The sequence below is a fragment of the Panthera pardus genome, unplaced genomic scaffold (genome assembly GCF_024362965.1).
Source record: "Panthera pardus isolate Hobbes unplaced genomic scaffold, ASM2436296v1 HiC_scaffold_2, whole genome shotgun sequence".
Taxonomy (NCBI): Eukaryota; Metazoa; Chordata; class Mammalia; order Carnivora; family Felidae; genus Panthera; species Panthera pardus.
In genome coordinates this window covers 63,235,914-63,249,397 of record NW_026526765.1, presented here as the reverse complement: position 1 = coordinate 63,249,397, position 13,484 = coordinate 63,235,914, and the positions used below count along the sequence as shown (strand labels likewise).

The following is a 13,484-nucleotide window of genomic DNA, read 5'->3' as shown; positions in this document are numbered from 1 at the left end:
CTCTGCTTGCCTTCTGACCAGAATATTGTTACCGTGGGCAGCCCCACGCCGACAGCTGCCTTCCCGGACCCCAGTGTCTTGTCCAGCCGCCCCGACGGTGATCACCTTGGAGCATGCACCGTGTCCTCGGGCCCAGCCGGTACAGAGCCTGGTGCAGACCAGAAACTCTGGGCTGAGTGCTCCCTAGAGAGCTTTAAAGAGCCACGAAGATCCTGCCATCCTTGCCCTGGCCCCCCCGCCCCCCAGTCAAACCAGTCTCCTTCCTGTTTGCCAAGCACACGGCCTGCCTGCCTTTTGCCATTCTTTCCACCCAGTGCCGTTGCTTTGCTGAGCTCATGACTCAGCGATTCTCACCCGGGGGTTGATTTTGCCCTTCGGGGACATTTCGCAAGGTCCCACCAGAGAGGGGCTGCTACTGGCATCTGGTGGGTGGGGCCAGAGACGCTGCTGAACAGCCGCCCACGCACACCACAGGCTCCATAACACTTACTAAGGCCACACGGCCACGGTGCTGAGGCTGAGAAACCCGCGGCACGACTGCATGGCCACATCTCCGCTCAGAGGCCCCCTGCTCCGGGAGGCCTCCCTGACCATCACCCATTCCTTCCTCATGCCCCCTACTGTATTTTCTCTGTGGCATTTTATCATCACCTGCAATGATCGCGTTAGTCTGTGCTTATACTAGATGCCCAGCCCCGCGAGAGAGGACCCCCGCGGGCCTTGTTCTCTGCTGCTTCCCAGCACGGACAGCAGCGCCTGGCACGCTGCGGGCTGCTCAGTAAACACGTGTCACCTGAATGTTTAGTAAAGGAGAGTGCCCCCGACGCCCCAAATGTCAGAGGTCAGAATGGGAGCCGGGAGCCTGGATCCTCTCAGGCCGGCCATCTCAGTGTGGAGGTGACAATTTCCCCAGCCAGTTCAACTCAGCCTCTGCTGTTTGCAGGCTGCACGGCCTTTGGCAAATTTCTTAAGCACCCCCCACCCCCCCGCCAGGCCTCAGTTTCTGCATCTGTAAAGTGGGGCCATTATTTTTAGCCCTTTCCTTGTAGGGATGTCACAGGGATGAAATAAGTGAATCCACAAAAAAAAAAAAAAAAAAAAAAAAAAGAAGAAAAGAAAGAAAGAAACTTAAGAAAATGCCTGCCTGACTCAGAAGAGCCTTGGTAAAGGTCACACATCGTCGTCACAGTCATCATCATCACCACCACGATTTGGCTGCGGTAGGTGGTGAGGGTGACAGAACGGGCTCTGGGGCCCCACCAGAAGATCAGGGGACTAATACAGCTTTCAAGGCCAAAGCCATCCCCACTTGGTTTTGCCGGCTCTTGCTCTATCCGTGGAATAAACCGGATGAAGCCTTTATCCATCTCTTGTTTTGAGAAGGAGGCTAGCAGGGAACGTGGACTTAATGTAGCAGATGGTGTTGCCCTTGAATTATGAAACCAGAACAGGAAATTAAAGTGGTCCCTTGCAACAGCTATGGGCCAGCATGGGTAGAGGGCTGGGGTGGGGGTTGGGGGCATATGAAGGAAGACAGAGGAGGTGTTTTTATCAACCGGGCAATGGCTATTCTTTTTTAAAAAAAAAAAATTTTTTTTAACGTTTATTTATTTTTGAGACAGAGAGAGACAGAGCATGAACGGGGGAGGGGCAGAGAGAGAGGGAGACACAGAATCGGAAACAGGCTCCAGGCTCTGAGCCATCAGCCCAGAGCCTGACGCGGGGCTCGAACTCACGGACCACGAGATCGTGACCTGAGCTGAAGTCGGACGCTTAACCGACTGAGCCACCCAGGTGCCCCAAATGGCTATTCTTGAGGGCAGCTGGAGTCCTAGAATAATATAATTTTATGGCCTAAAATTATTTTTGGCCACCGCCTTCCTTTTATTTCGATAAATGAGGCCCAGAGAGGGAAAGTGTCCCCCAAGATCACACAGTGAGTGGCGGGGCAATCCACACTTTGAAGCCTCCACACTTCGGCTCCAGGCCAAAGCCAGTGGTCAACTCTGTCCCAGGGCATCCTGACTTGGGCACCGCTGCTCATGCACGAGTGCATCCATGGGATGAGTAGAGGCCAGAGTCCTGGAGCCATTCTGTCTGGGTCTGAATTCCAACACACAGGAGCAAGTTCTTTGCCTCTTAGAACTTCAGTTTCCTTGTCTGTCAAATGGGAATAATAATAGACCCCACTTCACAGGGTCACTGTGAGAATCTGACGAATTACCATCACATACAACATTCAGACGGGGTGGGGGGGGCGGTACATAGTAAATGCTCAGTAAAACGTTAGTACCTATTGTGGTGCCAGAATCGACTCCAAGTTCTAACCTTTCCCCTAGGCTGTGAGCCCCTCAGAGGCAGTGCCCGTCTCTGCGGCATCTTTTGTTCTCTATGTTCTGCAGAGCAACGGATATCTGACAGCGGCTCCCTAAGTGGTAGTGGCTGATGACCGGCTCCCTTAGGGACGCCCATTTCTCAGTCGGCACCATGAAGCAGCAGGGAAGGCTGCCAGCGACGCATGTGACTCTTTGTCACTAGTTTAGACTTTAATCCTAAATGGATAAAGCAGCCCTCCCGTCCGGCAGTGAACTGGCCTCGTGATGAGGGCTCTGTTTGTTTTCCCCAGCCTTTCTCTGCAGTGCGATGCCTTTCCCCAACTATGCTTTGGGCTATTTGCATTTAAATTGGTTTTCTCTCATTATAGAAATCTCTTAGGTCAGCTGGAGTTTCCATTTTCCTCGGAATCAGTTTGGAAGCTCCGTTTCTCGCTCGAGGGTCCCTTATGCCTCCTCCCTTCTCGCTGACAGTCAGATGTGGTCACCTATTCTCACCTCATCGTGGAGAACAGAGAGCCCAAGAGAGTCACCCAAATCCCGTCCAAGCTGGGCACGTTTCTCACAGGAGAAGGTGGGGGTGGGGGGTGGGAGGGGCAGGAGGATTCTGGCCCCTGCGATTGTAGGAAGGAGACCCCGTGGTGGTGGTTCAGTTTCAGGATCTAGGCCTCCTTTCCTCATTTATTACAAAAATCAACCAAGCACAGTGCTGGATGCTTAGAACGCAGATAACAAGACATACTTGCTGCCCTCCAGGAGTTCACTGTTTAGTAAAGGAGACAGAAAAGCAAAATTTTTAAAAATCGTAATATATGGGGCGCCCGGGTGGCTCAGTCGGTTAAACGTCTGACTCTTGATTTTGGCTCAGGTCATGATCTCACAGTTCGTGAGCCTGCTTAGGGCTCTGCACTGACAGCATGGAGCCTGCTTGGGATTCTCTCTCTCCCTCTCTCTCTCTCTCTGCCCCTCCAATGCTTGTGCCCTCTCTCAAAATATATAAACACTAAAAAATTGTTAAAAATCCTAATATAGTCGAATAATTGCTTTAATAAGGATCAGAACAGATTCCAGTCTAAGAGGCAGCTTTCAGTTAGTACTCATCAAAAACCACAGTCACACACACACGTGCACACACGCGTGTGCAAGCATGCACGCACCAGCCGAACACAGTTTATAGCACTTGCCGTGTCGCAGGGCATCTTTCTAAGCTGTGTGTACAATTTACACGGCTGTATTAATATATTCACTTTATTTTCACAACAAGCTCTGAAGAAAGTGCTGCCGTTATCCTTGTTTTCCAGATGAGGAAACTGAGGCACAGTGATTGAATCTCTTCCCAAGATCATTTGCTAATAAACTGTGGAGCCAGACTTGACCCCAGGCAGTGTGGCCCCAGAGCCTGTGATGTTCATCCTACGCCATGAGGGCACCTGACAAAGGGCGGTGCACCCTTCTTTTCTAGTCTGGAGCATCTTTCAAACTGGTCAAGATCCACTACCCTGATTTTCGGATCTGTACATACATTGTGAACCACAGTGTGTGAAGACATTTGAGATGCCTGCAGTGGACCTGAAGGAAGACGAGGCATTTTTCAGATGGATACAAGGACAAATAGAGTAGGTCACGAAGGACATGACTGTGCCAGTCCCCAAAGTATGAACAGCATGGGAGTCTAAGTCAAGGGTACTTCGAATTGTATGACAGTGCTCAGGTGTGCGGTAGGCCGAGCAGGTGGTGAGACATGCATGGGGCTGGGAGACTGACAAAGACCGGACGATGACAGGCTTGAATGTCATGCACATGGGCTCTGTCGTGAGGATGGGGGTGGGGAGTGGTATGGAGGGGTTGAGCAGGCGAGGAACGCAGCTTGCTAGAAGGATCACTCTAGCTCTAGTGTGAAGGGCTACCTGGATAAGGAGGTGAGGAGAATGTATAATCAATAGATACAATCAGTAGGTATGAGAGCTGTAATTGATTAGGTATAATCAATAGGCTTAGGTGGCTTTTTCCCTGCACAGAAGCACTCTTATTGCTCACCATGCATATCATAGAGCTGCAGCTACCCAGAGAAGACATCTTTATCTAATTCACCCAGACACCTTACAGGCTCATGGTGGCCCTGGTGACAGCCAAGAGGGGTGGGGACAGAGCTAAGCCAAGGCAGTGGCACTTGAGGAAGAGATGGGTGGAAAATGTATGATATAGTGGGGCAAATAATCTGGTCTCGGCGATCAGCCCAATGTCAGGGCTGAGGGAAAGCAAGGAGATGGGATGATACTCAGGGTTACTGATTTAGCTCAACCAGATTCTTCTTTAATCTGGTGTTCCGATAAAGGTCCAGACAGAAAATTTTTTAGTCCTTGCAAGCCTTACGGTCTCTGTTGTAATTACTCAATTCTGCCCTTGTAGTTTGAAAGCAGCCATAGACCTTGAATGGTAAATGAATGGGCATGGCTGTGTTCCGATAAAACTTTATTTACAAAAACAGGTTGTGGGCTAGATTTGGCTTGAGGGGTGTCATTTGGTGACCCCTGCTCTGCACCATGAGGTGGCCCAAGTGCCAGAATGCCAACTGGGTGTGCCAGGTGGTTATTAGGTGAGAGAAAGGCTCGCACTGTGAGGCTCACACCTCATCAGGCAGATAGACCATACATCTCTCCTTGAATGATGCCCACCTGACCATGAAAAGACTCATCTGAAATTGCAGAGCATTCCAACATCTGTCCTGGGAGCCCAGCTCTGGCAAGAGCTCCACGGTCACTGCAGAAAACCCACATGTTAGCCCCAAAACATAGGCTGAAGCAGGTCAAACACTTGGGAATCTTTCGTCCTCTGGTCTGCGTGGCACCATTATTTGAGACAAGCAGTCCAGAGGAAATAAACCCATCGGTTTCAAAAGCAAACCCATCGGTTTCAAAAGCAAACCCAAACCCCCCAAAAAAATCAACAGGCACATCATTCCAGCATCTCTGTTACTGAACAAAATGGCTGTCAGAAGTGGGTCCAGATGAAATGAATATATTGCCGTCTGAAGGTATTGCCTCTGAGGGAGGTAGGGGCAGAAAATGAGAGGAGCCAGCCAATCTCCATGTGTCCACTCTGCAAACATCCACTGAGGGTTTCGTGGTCCCTGTCCCTGCCCTCTTGGAGGGTACCGGCCGGGAGGCAGCCAGACAGAGAGCAGGGCATTCCAGTGTCCTGGATGTCATGCATGGTTGGGCGAATCCACGGTGCCCTGGGGGCACAGAGCAGGGACTTAGCTCAGGCAGAGGCACCTGGATCCCAGCCCAGGTGATCTAGGGCATAGAACAGTGATGAGGAATATTCCAGGGGGAAGGAAGAGCATCTTCCAAGGCAAGGGGGGTGTTGAGGCTGGAGTGAGGCAATCTTCCAGAAGGGGTGCAGTTGGAGGGGCTGGGGATGAGTCCTGGGGAAGTCAGCCCCCGGCAGTCAGCCCAGACCTCTCTGGGCTGGAGGCCGTCTTGTTCTCAGCCTTCTGTGTAACTAGAACGGTCTCTGAGTTCTAGATGAAACGCGAAGCACTTGCCAAGAGTGTGGTGATGCCAAGAACACTCTGCCGATGCTGCATCTTGAAATAGTAAAAACAAATAATAGTAAATCACTCCCATCACACTGCCCATTTCACCCTGCACTTCCAAAGTCTTTATCTTGCTTATACTCACTGCAAGTCTGAAAGGGGACAAATGTTAACTACTGTTATCACCTTTCCTGTATTATTAAAAATATTGACAGCTCTCATTTTGGGGGTCCTCACGCTGGCCAGCAGTGGGCTGAGTGCTTTAGATGCAATATCCTATTTATCACAGAAGCGATCTGAGGCTCAGATCACTTGCTCAATGGCATACACTGGGAAAAGAAGGGAGCCAGGACCCAAGCCCAGAGTCTGCCTGACCTCTGAGCCCAGAGGCCTCTTGCTGGGCCTTTCTGCCTTGACATCATGCCATCTAAGGACTGTGTGGATTTCTGAGAGCGTAGTCTTCTGTTATTATATTTGCCCCTCCAAAGAACTTTCTGAAGTTAGCAGGAAAAGAGCTGTGGCTCCGAGATGCACAGTGTCCCCTCCAAGGTCACACAGCTTTTGAAAGGGCCAACTGAAGACTTGAGCCGAAGTCTTAGCATTTCAAAGCCAGAGCTCTAAACCCTTTACCGTGGTTTCCAAGTCCACAGCAAAGAGATGGACAGCTAACATGCTTTAAAAAAAAAAAAAATTCTTGAAAAAAACTCCTCCAAAATGTGTGCTCTCTTCATCTCTACGTTGGCAGGTATTCATTAGGCGATCAGAAGACAAATACCTAGGGGAGCAGGACATGCAGATCACAGCCAAAATGACATCATAAAGAGTAGATGTGCCAAGCAAACCTCATTTCCTCTGACAGAGCGGCAGCCTGGGAGATAAGGCTAGACGTACTGACGTTGTCATTTCCCCAGTTCTGCAGGACAAGTTAGATCAGCGCCACCGAAACATTGGGGGGGGGCGGGGGTGGGAGGCGGGCCACACCACACCATCCCCCACCCAGGCACACACACACACACAGACCCTCACGGACACTGACACACACACACACACACACACACACACACACACACAGGCACAAATACAAATACACAGACACAGACACACACGAATCTACCCACCCCCCCAACTCCGACAGGGTCACTAGCACAGACACTCACACACGTAGACATATGGAAACACACATATAAATAGAGCCACACACAGAAATGTATGGACGGAACAACAGACACACGCACGGACAGGCACAGCGGCCTGCCTCCCCTCTACGTGCAGACGGCATACAAACACACAGACCGGGGCAGAAATACACACACATCACACGTTCACAGAACTAGGCATAGACGCACACGTCCTCCCGTAGACCCACATCCATCCACCGAGAATCACCCAGCATCTCTCGGGGGGCAGCAGGCGCTGACTCTTCTCAAATCCTCTCCTCTGGATCCCAGAAATTACATCTTTCCCAAATCGGAGACTCTGAAAAATGACTCCCTCTGTGTCTGTGCGTTTTCTCAACTCTGCCCAGCCTGATGTCTTCGTCCAGAAGCTTGGAACACACAGCCACCGCTGTGCATTGTTGAGAAAGGATGTGGACTTTGGAGTCAGGCTGGTCTGTGTTCCAGTTGAGGCTCTCGCCACCCACGGGGTGAGGGGACCTGGGCATGTCTCACTTTTCTGTGCTTCAGTTTTCCCATTTGCAGAGGCCTTGATACTCTTTGTGTCCAGCCCATTGGGCTGGCTCATCACAGACCTGTCTATGCTAAGTACATTAATTATTTGAATGCCCGTCTTCCTTGCCAGGCTAGAGGCACCTTGTGGGCAGGGGTCTTGTCTGTTTCCCCCTAAGTCCAACCTCCAGGACTTAGCAGTGTCTGCCAGGCACCCAGTAGGTGCTCAGCAAACATTTGTAAAATGAAACAAAGAAGTCTATATCCTTAGCGTCTAGCAGGGACCTGGCATGATGTTCCCTGACGATTAAAATAGGTTGAAAAAAGTAATACACGCAAGTGTAATCCCGAACAGGGACCAAGTTCTAACTATATGCCATAACTATATTACCTCATTCCATCCTCTCCATTAAACAGGCATTCATTCGTACATGAGGAAACCGAGATCCAGAGAGGTTAAATAATGCACCCAAGGTTCCTTCCTGGGGTGGCAATTCAAAGCCAGGAATATGATGGCTCAGTGCACGCTCAGAACCTAACAACTACAGACTTCGTGCACAAATGTTTTCCATCGTGACCCAGCTCAACTGATGACTTCTACAGCCAACTCCGCCACATCCAGGTGTGGAGTAACTCTTTAGAAAGAATCAACACATTCTCTCCAGTCCTGGATTGACTTGTCAGTGTCCAGCACCCATCTAGAACACCTTCCGTACGCCCAGGGTGTCGCGTTCTACATACATAATCCAAAAGCTCCTGGGGTCTGCCTTTCCCCTTGCTCCCTCTCAGCTAACACCCATCCATCCATCCATCTGTCCATCCATTTATCTGTCTAATCACCAGGCCATTTTCCACGTGAGGCCATTCTGTCCCGGATGTTTTTTGTCCGTGTTTGCGTAAACCACACAGCCTCATCCTGGATCTGTCAGATCTGTTTTCCTCTCGCATCGGTACCGGGTTTTAAAACTCAACCAACCTGTAGGTCAATTAAGCCACTTTGCATACCAACTGCATTCGGCGGTAACTGGTGGGGCACAGTTAAGCATCTTGCAAATCCCGAAAGGGTCCTACGCTTGTGCCACCGGTGCTTCTGCACATCTCAGACATACTCAAGTCCCCCCCTCCCCTGCCACCCCCGGTTTCCCTTAAAAAAAAAAAAAAAAAAAAAAAAGGTTTTGTGAAGGATCTCTGCCCCTGTCTGGGCAGGCAGAATGGATCAAGCCACAGGGCATGGAGGCCATAATTATCCTTCCCCACAAAGGAAAACAAAAATGTCCAAAGATAGTGGCCACCTGGCAGGCAGGGGACCAGGGCAGGTGGCAGTGACTCATCGGGCACACCAGGCAGAGCCACTCCCCCCCCCCCCCCCCCCCCCACCGCGAGCAGGCTCTGAGCTTACTCACAGCTCTGCCAGGCTAACGAGCAGGAGAACAGAGGCATCTGAGGGCGAGGGAGGCTCTATTTCTGCTAGCTTGAACTCTAACAAGACACAGGTGGCTTTCAAGACTTTTATTTATTTTTTTTTAATCACTCTCTTGCTTCCCAGTTACGACTCTATTCATTGGGATAGCCCGATGTGAACAGAGTGGATCTAAGCTGTAAGCATATATTAACCAAACCAACTATTTTCCCTACTCTTGTCACCTCAAACCCCCGTGCCCCTCAGCATCTGCGTGAAATTCTACCACCGGCATTTCATTTCATGGGGTTGGACTGGGTCTTCTCCTGGGTTGTTCCTGAAAGCATTTTTTTTAAAGCTTATTGATTTATTCTGAGAGAGAGCACAAGCTGGGCAGGGGCGGAGAAAGAAGGGGAAGAAAGAGAACCTCAAGCAGGCTCAGCGCCGTCGGCACAGAGCCCGATGTGGGGCTTGAACCCACCAACTGTGAGATCATGACCTGAGCCAAAACCAAGCGTCGGAGGCTCAACTGACTGAGCCACCCAGGCGCCGCATCCTGGGGTTGTTCTTGAAGACGGCGACGTCCCCTCAAGGGGAGTAAGGTTGAGTGGGGAGCCAGGGGTGCTAACGTGGTGAAGGAGAGGCTACCGTGTGCCAGGAACTGCTCGCCACTCCCCAAGAATCGTCTCCCTGGACACTTGCAGCCCTTGACTGTCTGTTTCAGAGACGCTAAAAGGGACATTCAGAGAGGGCAAGCGGCCTACTCAACATTCACAGAAAGGCCAGGATTCGGGTCTGTTTGGCCTCGAAGGCTATCCTCTTCCCTTGGAGCCCTGTTGCCTCCCGAATGCTTTACGGTGCCACTAAAATGCTGCTAGGCACACCACACTCTGTTCACACTGGGATGACGAATAAATGTCATCTCAAGTACCAATGCCAACACGATGGCTAAACTGGGGGAAATGTCTCGTTTCCTGGAAAACTGGTCTCTTTCTCCGAAACAGGGAAATTTAGGAGGCAGCAGGCATCTGCTGGCAAGAGGGATTAGCATAAAGACCAAAAGTCCAGAGCAGGGTACAGCAAGCTACATCCGGGTCGCTGATGGGATAGCTGAGGCCCCGGGAGCAGCCCTTGACCTCTCTTCCTCAATGAGTCCTGATGTCTCGTATGCCTTCGGGTCCCAGTCGCCTGCACTGCAAAGTCATCTGCTGTTGGAACATCCCAGCTGACCACAGCCCACAGTAACTCTTAGAAAGTACTGGAGTCCTGAGGCTGCCTCTCTCACATACTCCTGATGTGGGCTTTTCTGCTCCAAAGTCTTCTTTTTTTTTTTTTTTTAATTTTTTTTTTTTTAACGTTTATTTATTTTCGAGACAGAGAGAGACAGAGCATGAACGGGGGAGGGTCAGAGAGAGGGAGACACAGAATCTGAAACAGGCTCCAGGCTCCGAGCTGTCAGCACAGAGCCCGACGCGGGGCTCGAACTCACGGACCGCGAGATCGTGACCTGAGCCGAAGTCGGCCGCCCAACCGACTGAGCCACCCAGGCGCCCTACTCCAAAGTCTTCTGCTGAGGTTCAGAACTGGACCACCCGCAGGGCCATTATCTGCGTAATCCTGGACTTCAGACCAAACCAACCACTGCCTCCCCTCCAACCTTTTTCTCTTGGGGCCGCCACCCTGCCAGCTCAGTAAATGCTACCCTCTGAGGCCACAGGGTTGTCCTAGACTCTTAGCTTTGGTGCCTCCACGTCCCCTTGGGTATCAAGCCCAGATGGCTTTGCCCTCTGGTCTCTTGGGAGTCAGCCCCCTGCACCCCATCTCCATCTTCTCACCACATTCCTGTCTTTCCACGCCCAGGTGGTGGCAGCAGGTTCCTCACTAGTGTGCTGCCTCCAGCCCGCCCTCCGCCTTGGCCCAGAGAGAACATTCGAAAGTGCGAAGCCGGCCACATCACCGCATACTTAAAAACCCTCCCATGGATCTAAATTTCCCGCAGATAAAATCCGAACGCCTGGGCCTGACATCCAAGACCTTTTGTTACCAGATCCCTGCTTATTTCTCCAACCTTATCTGTAGCTGCTCCTGGAGACACAATCCGCCTTCCCTTCTCACACACGGCAGCCACCCAGAGGCCCGCCTCCATACCTCCCACCTTTGAACAGGCTCTTCTCGCGGCCGAGCTGCCCTGCCCTTGCTTATGTAACTGCACTCACATCTCAGCTTAGCTCTGGCCTCCCGGGCCCACCCCTCCTGGACAGTTGGCCCAGATGGGGCCCTTCCCCTGGGCCTCCACACCCTCCGGTGTCCCTTATCACGCTGGCTCAGGAGTGTTCCTTGGCTTTCGAGCTTCCGAGACCAGATTCTCAGAAGAGCCGAAAGAACTCACGGCTTAGCCAAAAACATTTGGAGGCAGGCATCGTGAGCAAAGCACGGCATCCCCCCCTCCTCTGCAGATAGAAGAATGTTCCCGGGAGTCATGCGGAAAGGGCTGGGAGGGAGAGTGAGGACGGTGCCCACGCTCCTGTGGGAGGCCTGCACCCTCAGCTCCCGGGGCCGGGTGTGGGGCAGGGGCAAAGCCCCAGAGGTCTGGTGTGTGGGGTCTCTGAGCAGAAGAGAAGAGGCAGCCCCGGGGAGGCAGGAAGGCCCAAAAGAGCAGAAGTGGCCACGTGGCACGTCTAGGTGGTCAGAGGCTCAGATACTTCTTAGAGCTTCCCACAATCCTGTGGGGCACCAAAAATAATGCCACGTTTCCTGTGAAACCCAGAATGTCATAAAAATAACAGAGTCACTTGACCCGAGACAGGTTGCAGACAGGAAATAGGGACAGCTCCATGGAGACCTGCATTGACCAGTGACTCAGAAAGATAAATGCCACCGACAGGTGACATCAAAGACCAGGTGGCCTTTCTCCCATCACCTTTGCACACCGAGCACAGATACGGTCTCTGGGGAAAGGGTCTCTGCAAATGAGCTGCTACCTACTCCAGCCAAATGGAGGTTCCAAAGAGAAACTGAATTCAGTGCGGCATGATAGAGAAATTTATATTTATCCCACACCCGGGTTTGTGGACTGACGATCCCACCTATTCCAAGTGAATAAATGAACACAGATGGTAAAAGCAACTTGGCCAGAAACACACAAGTATTCAGAGCTGGGACCCTGCCTGAAATCAGGGTCTGTCTCTTTCCTCTGTTTTGACTGCTGGGGCAGCCCAGCATGATACACCAAGAATCCATGAACCAGATCCAAAGTCTGTCTGTTTGAGGATTAGAGTTACTGCTGGAGAGTCCCAACATAGTAAACCATACAAGATGAGAGGTGGACAGTCAGTGACCAGGCTTGAAGGGAATGGAGTTACCCAATGATGAGTCATGTTTCAGGCACCTCTCCTTCCCGTGTCTCGGGAGGACGGTGGTCAGGAAAGGCTTCTCTGCAAAAATGAGGCCGGAGGGGCGCCTGGGTGGCTCAGTCGGTTGAGCGTCCAACTTCAGCTCAGGTCACGATCTCACGGTCCATGAGTTCGAGCCCCGTGTCGGGCTCTGGGCTGATGGCTCAGAGCCTGGAGCCTGCTTCTGATTCTGTGTCTCCCTCTCTCTCTGCCCCTCCCCCGTTCATGCTCTGTCTCTCTCTGTCTCAAAAATAAATAAACGTTAAAAAAAAAAAAAAAATGAGGCCGGAGATGAAATCTGAACTAAGCAGGGAGGGGAGGGGTTACCAGGCAGACAGAATTGCTGTGCAAAGGTCCCGTGGTAGGAAGGTATGGACTTGTTCTTGGAAGGAAATAGGCCCCCGTGTCTGGAACCCTCAGAGTGAAGGGTGGGTGGAGCAGTACATTGATGGGAGCTTCTAAAACACCCCTCTTCTTCCCTTTGAGGTTGCGCTGGCTCTAGTGACTTGATTCTAGAACAGGCTAAAATAGCAATGGCATGCCTCTTCTGAGAGTAGGTTATAAAAGACTTCCGTCTTGCTCATACTCCATCCCTTGCTTTTTCACTTGTTTGTTCTGATAAAGTGAGCCCCCATGTTGTGAGCTACCCTGTAGAGAAGCCCATGTGGCTAGAAACTGAGGGAGCCTTCAGCCAGCAGCCAGTGAGGAGCTGAATCCTGCCAACAACCGCACGAGCGAGCTCCAAAACCGAGTCGCCCCGAGAGGGACCTCAAGATGACTGCAGTCCCAGGTGATGACGTGATTGGTCTTGTGCGAGACACTGGGCCACAGGATGCAGCTGACCCACACCCAGATTCCCAACCCACAGAAACTGTGACATGTTGTTTTCTAAGCCACTACGCTTTGAGACAATTGGTCGCACGGCCGTAGGTAACTGATACAGCGAATAAGGGAGGCAGGGATGAGATCCCGCAGAATATTTTAGAAGTTGATTGTTACCCGTAGAGCTTTGGACTGCTCCGTGTACGTTTTCAGCCCGGAACCTATGTGTGATCGACCTGAGCTTCTGATTCCGAACTTTTCTGGCTCAGAGTATCTATGTACCATCCGAGGTTGGGTGCAGGCTGTTTGGTTTACTAACATCAGTGCGGTGGG

General features: G+C 51.5%; 1 long non-coding RNA gene across 15 annotated transcripts in view; it reads right to left on the bottom strand.

The window, feature by feature from the left end:
• Positions 1–5,240: 5,240 nt before the first annotated feature.
• LOC109267523 (uncharacterized) overlaps positions 5,241–13,484 on the bottom strand; it is a 384,515-nt gene continuing 376,271 nt past the window's right edge. For all 15 annotated transcript variants that reach the window (XR_008423756.1, XR_008423762.1, XR_008423755.1 and 12 more), the window contains one exon: positions 5,241–5,922. This is a non-coding gene — a long non-coding RNA (uncharacterized LOC109267523). The remainder of the gene's footprint in view (positions 5,923–13,484) is intronic.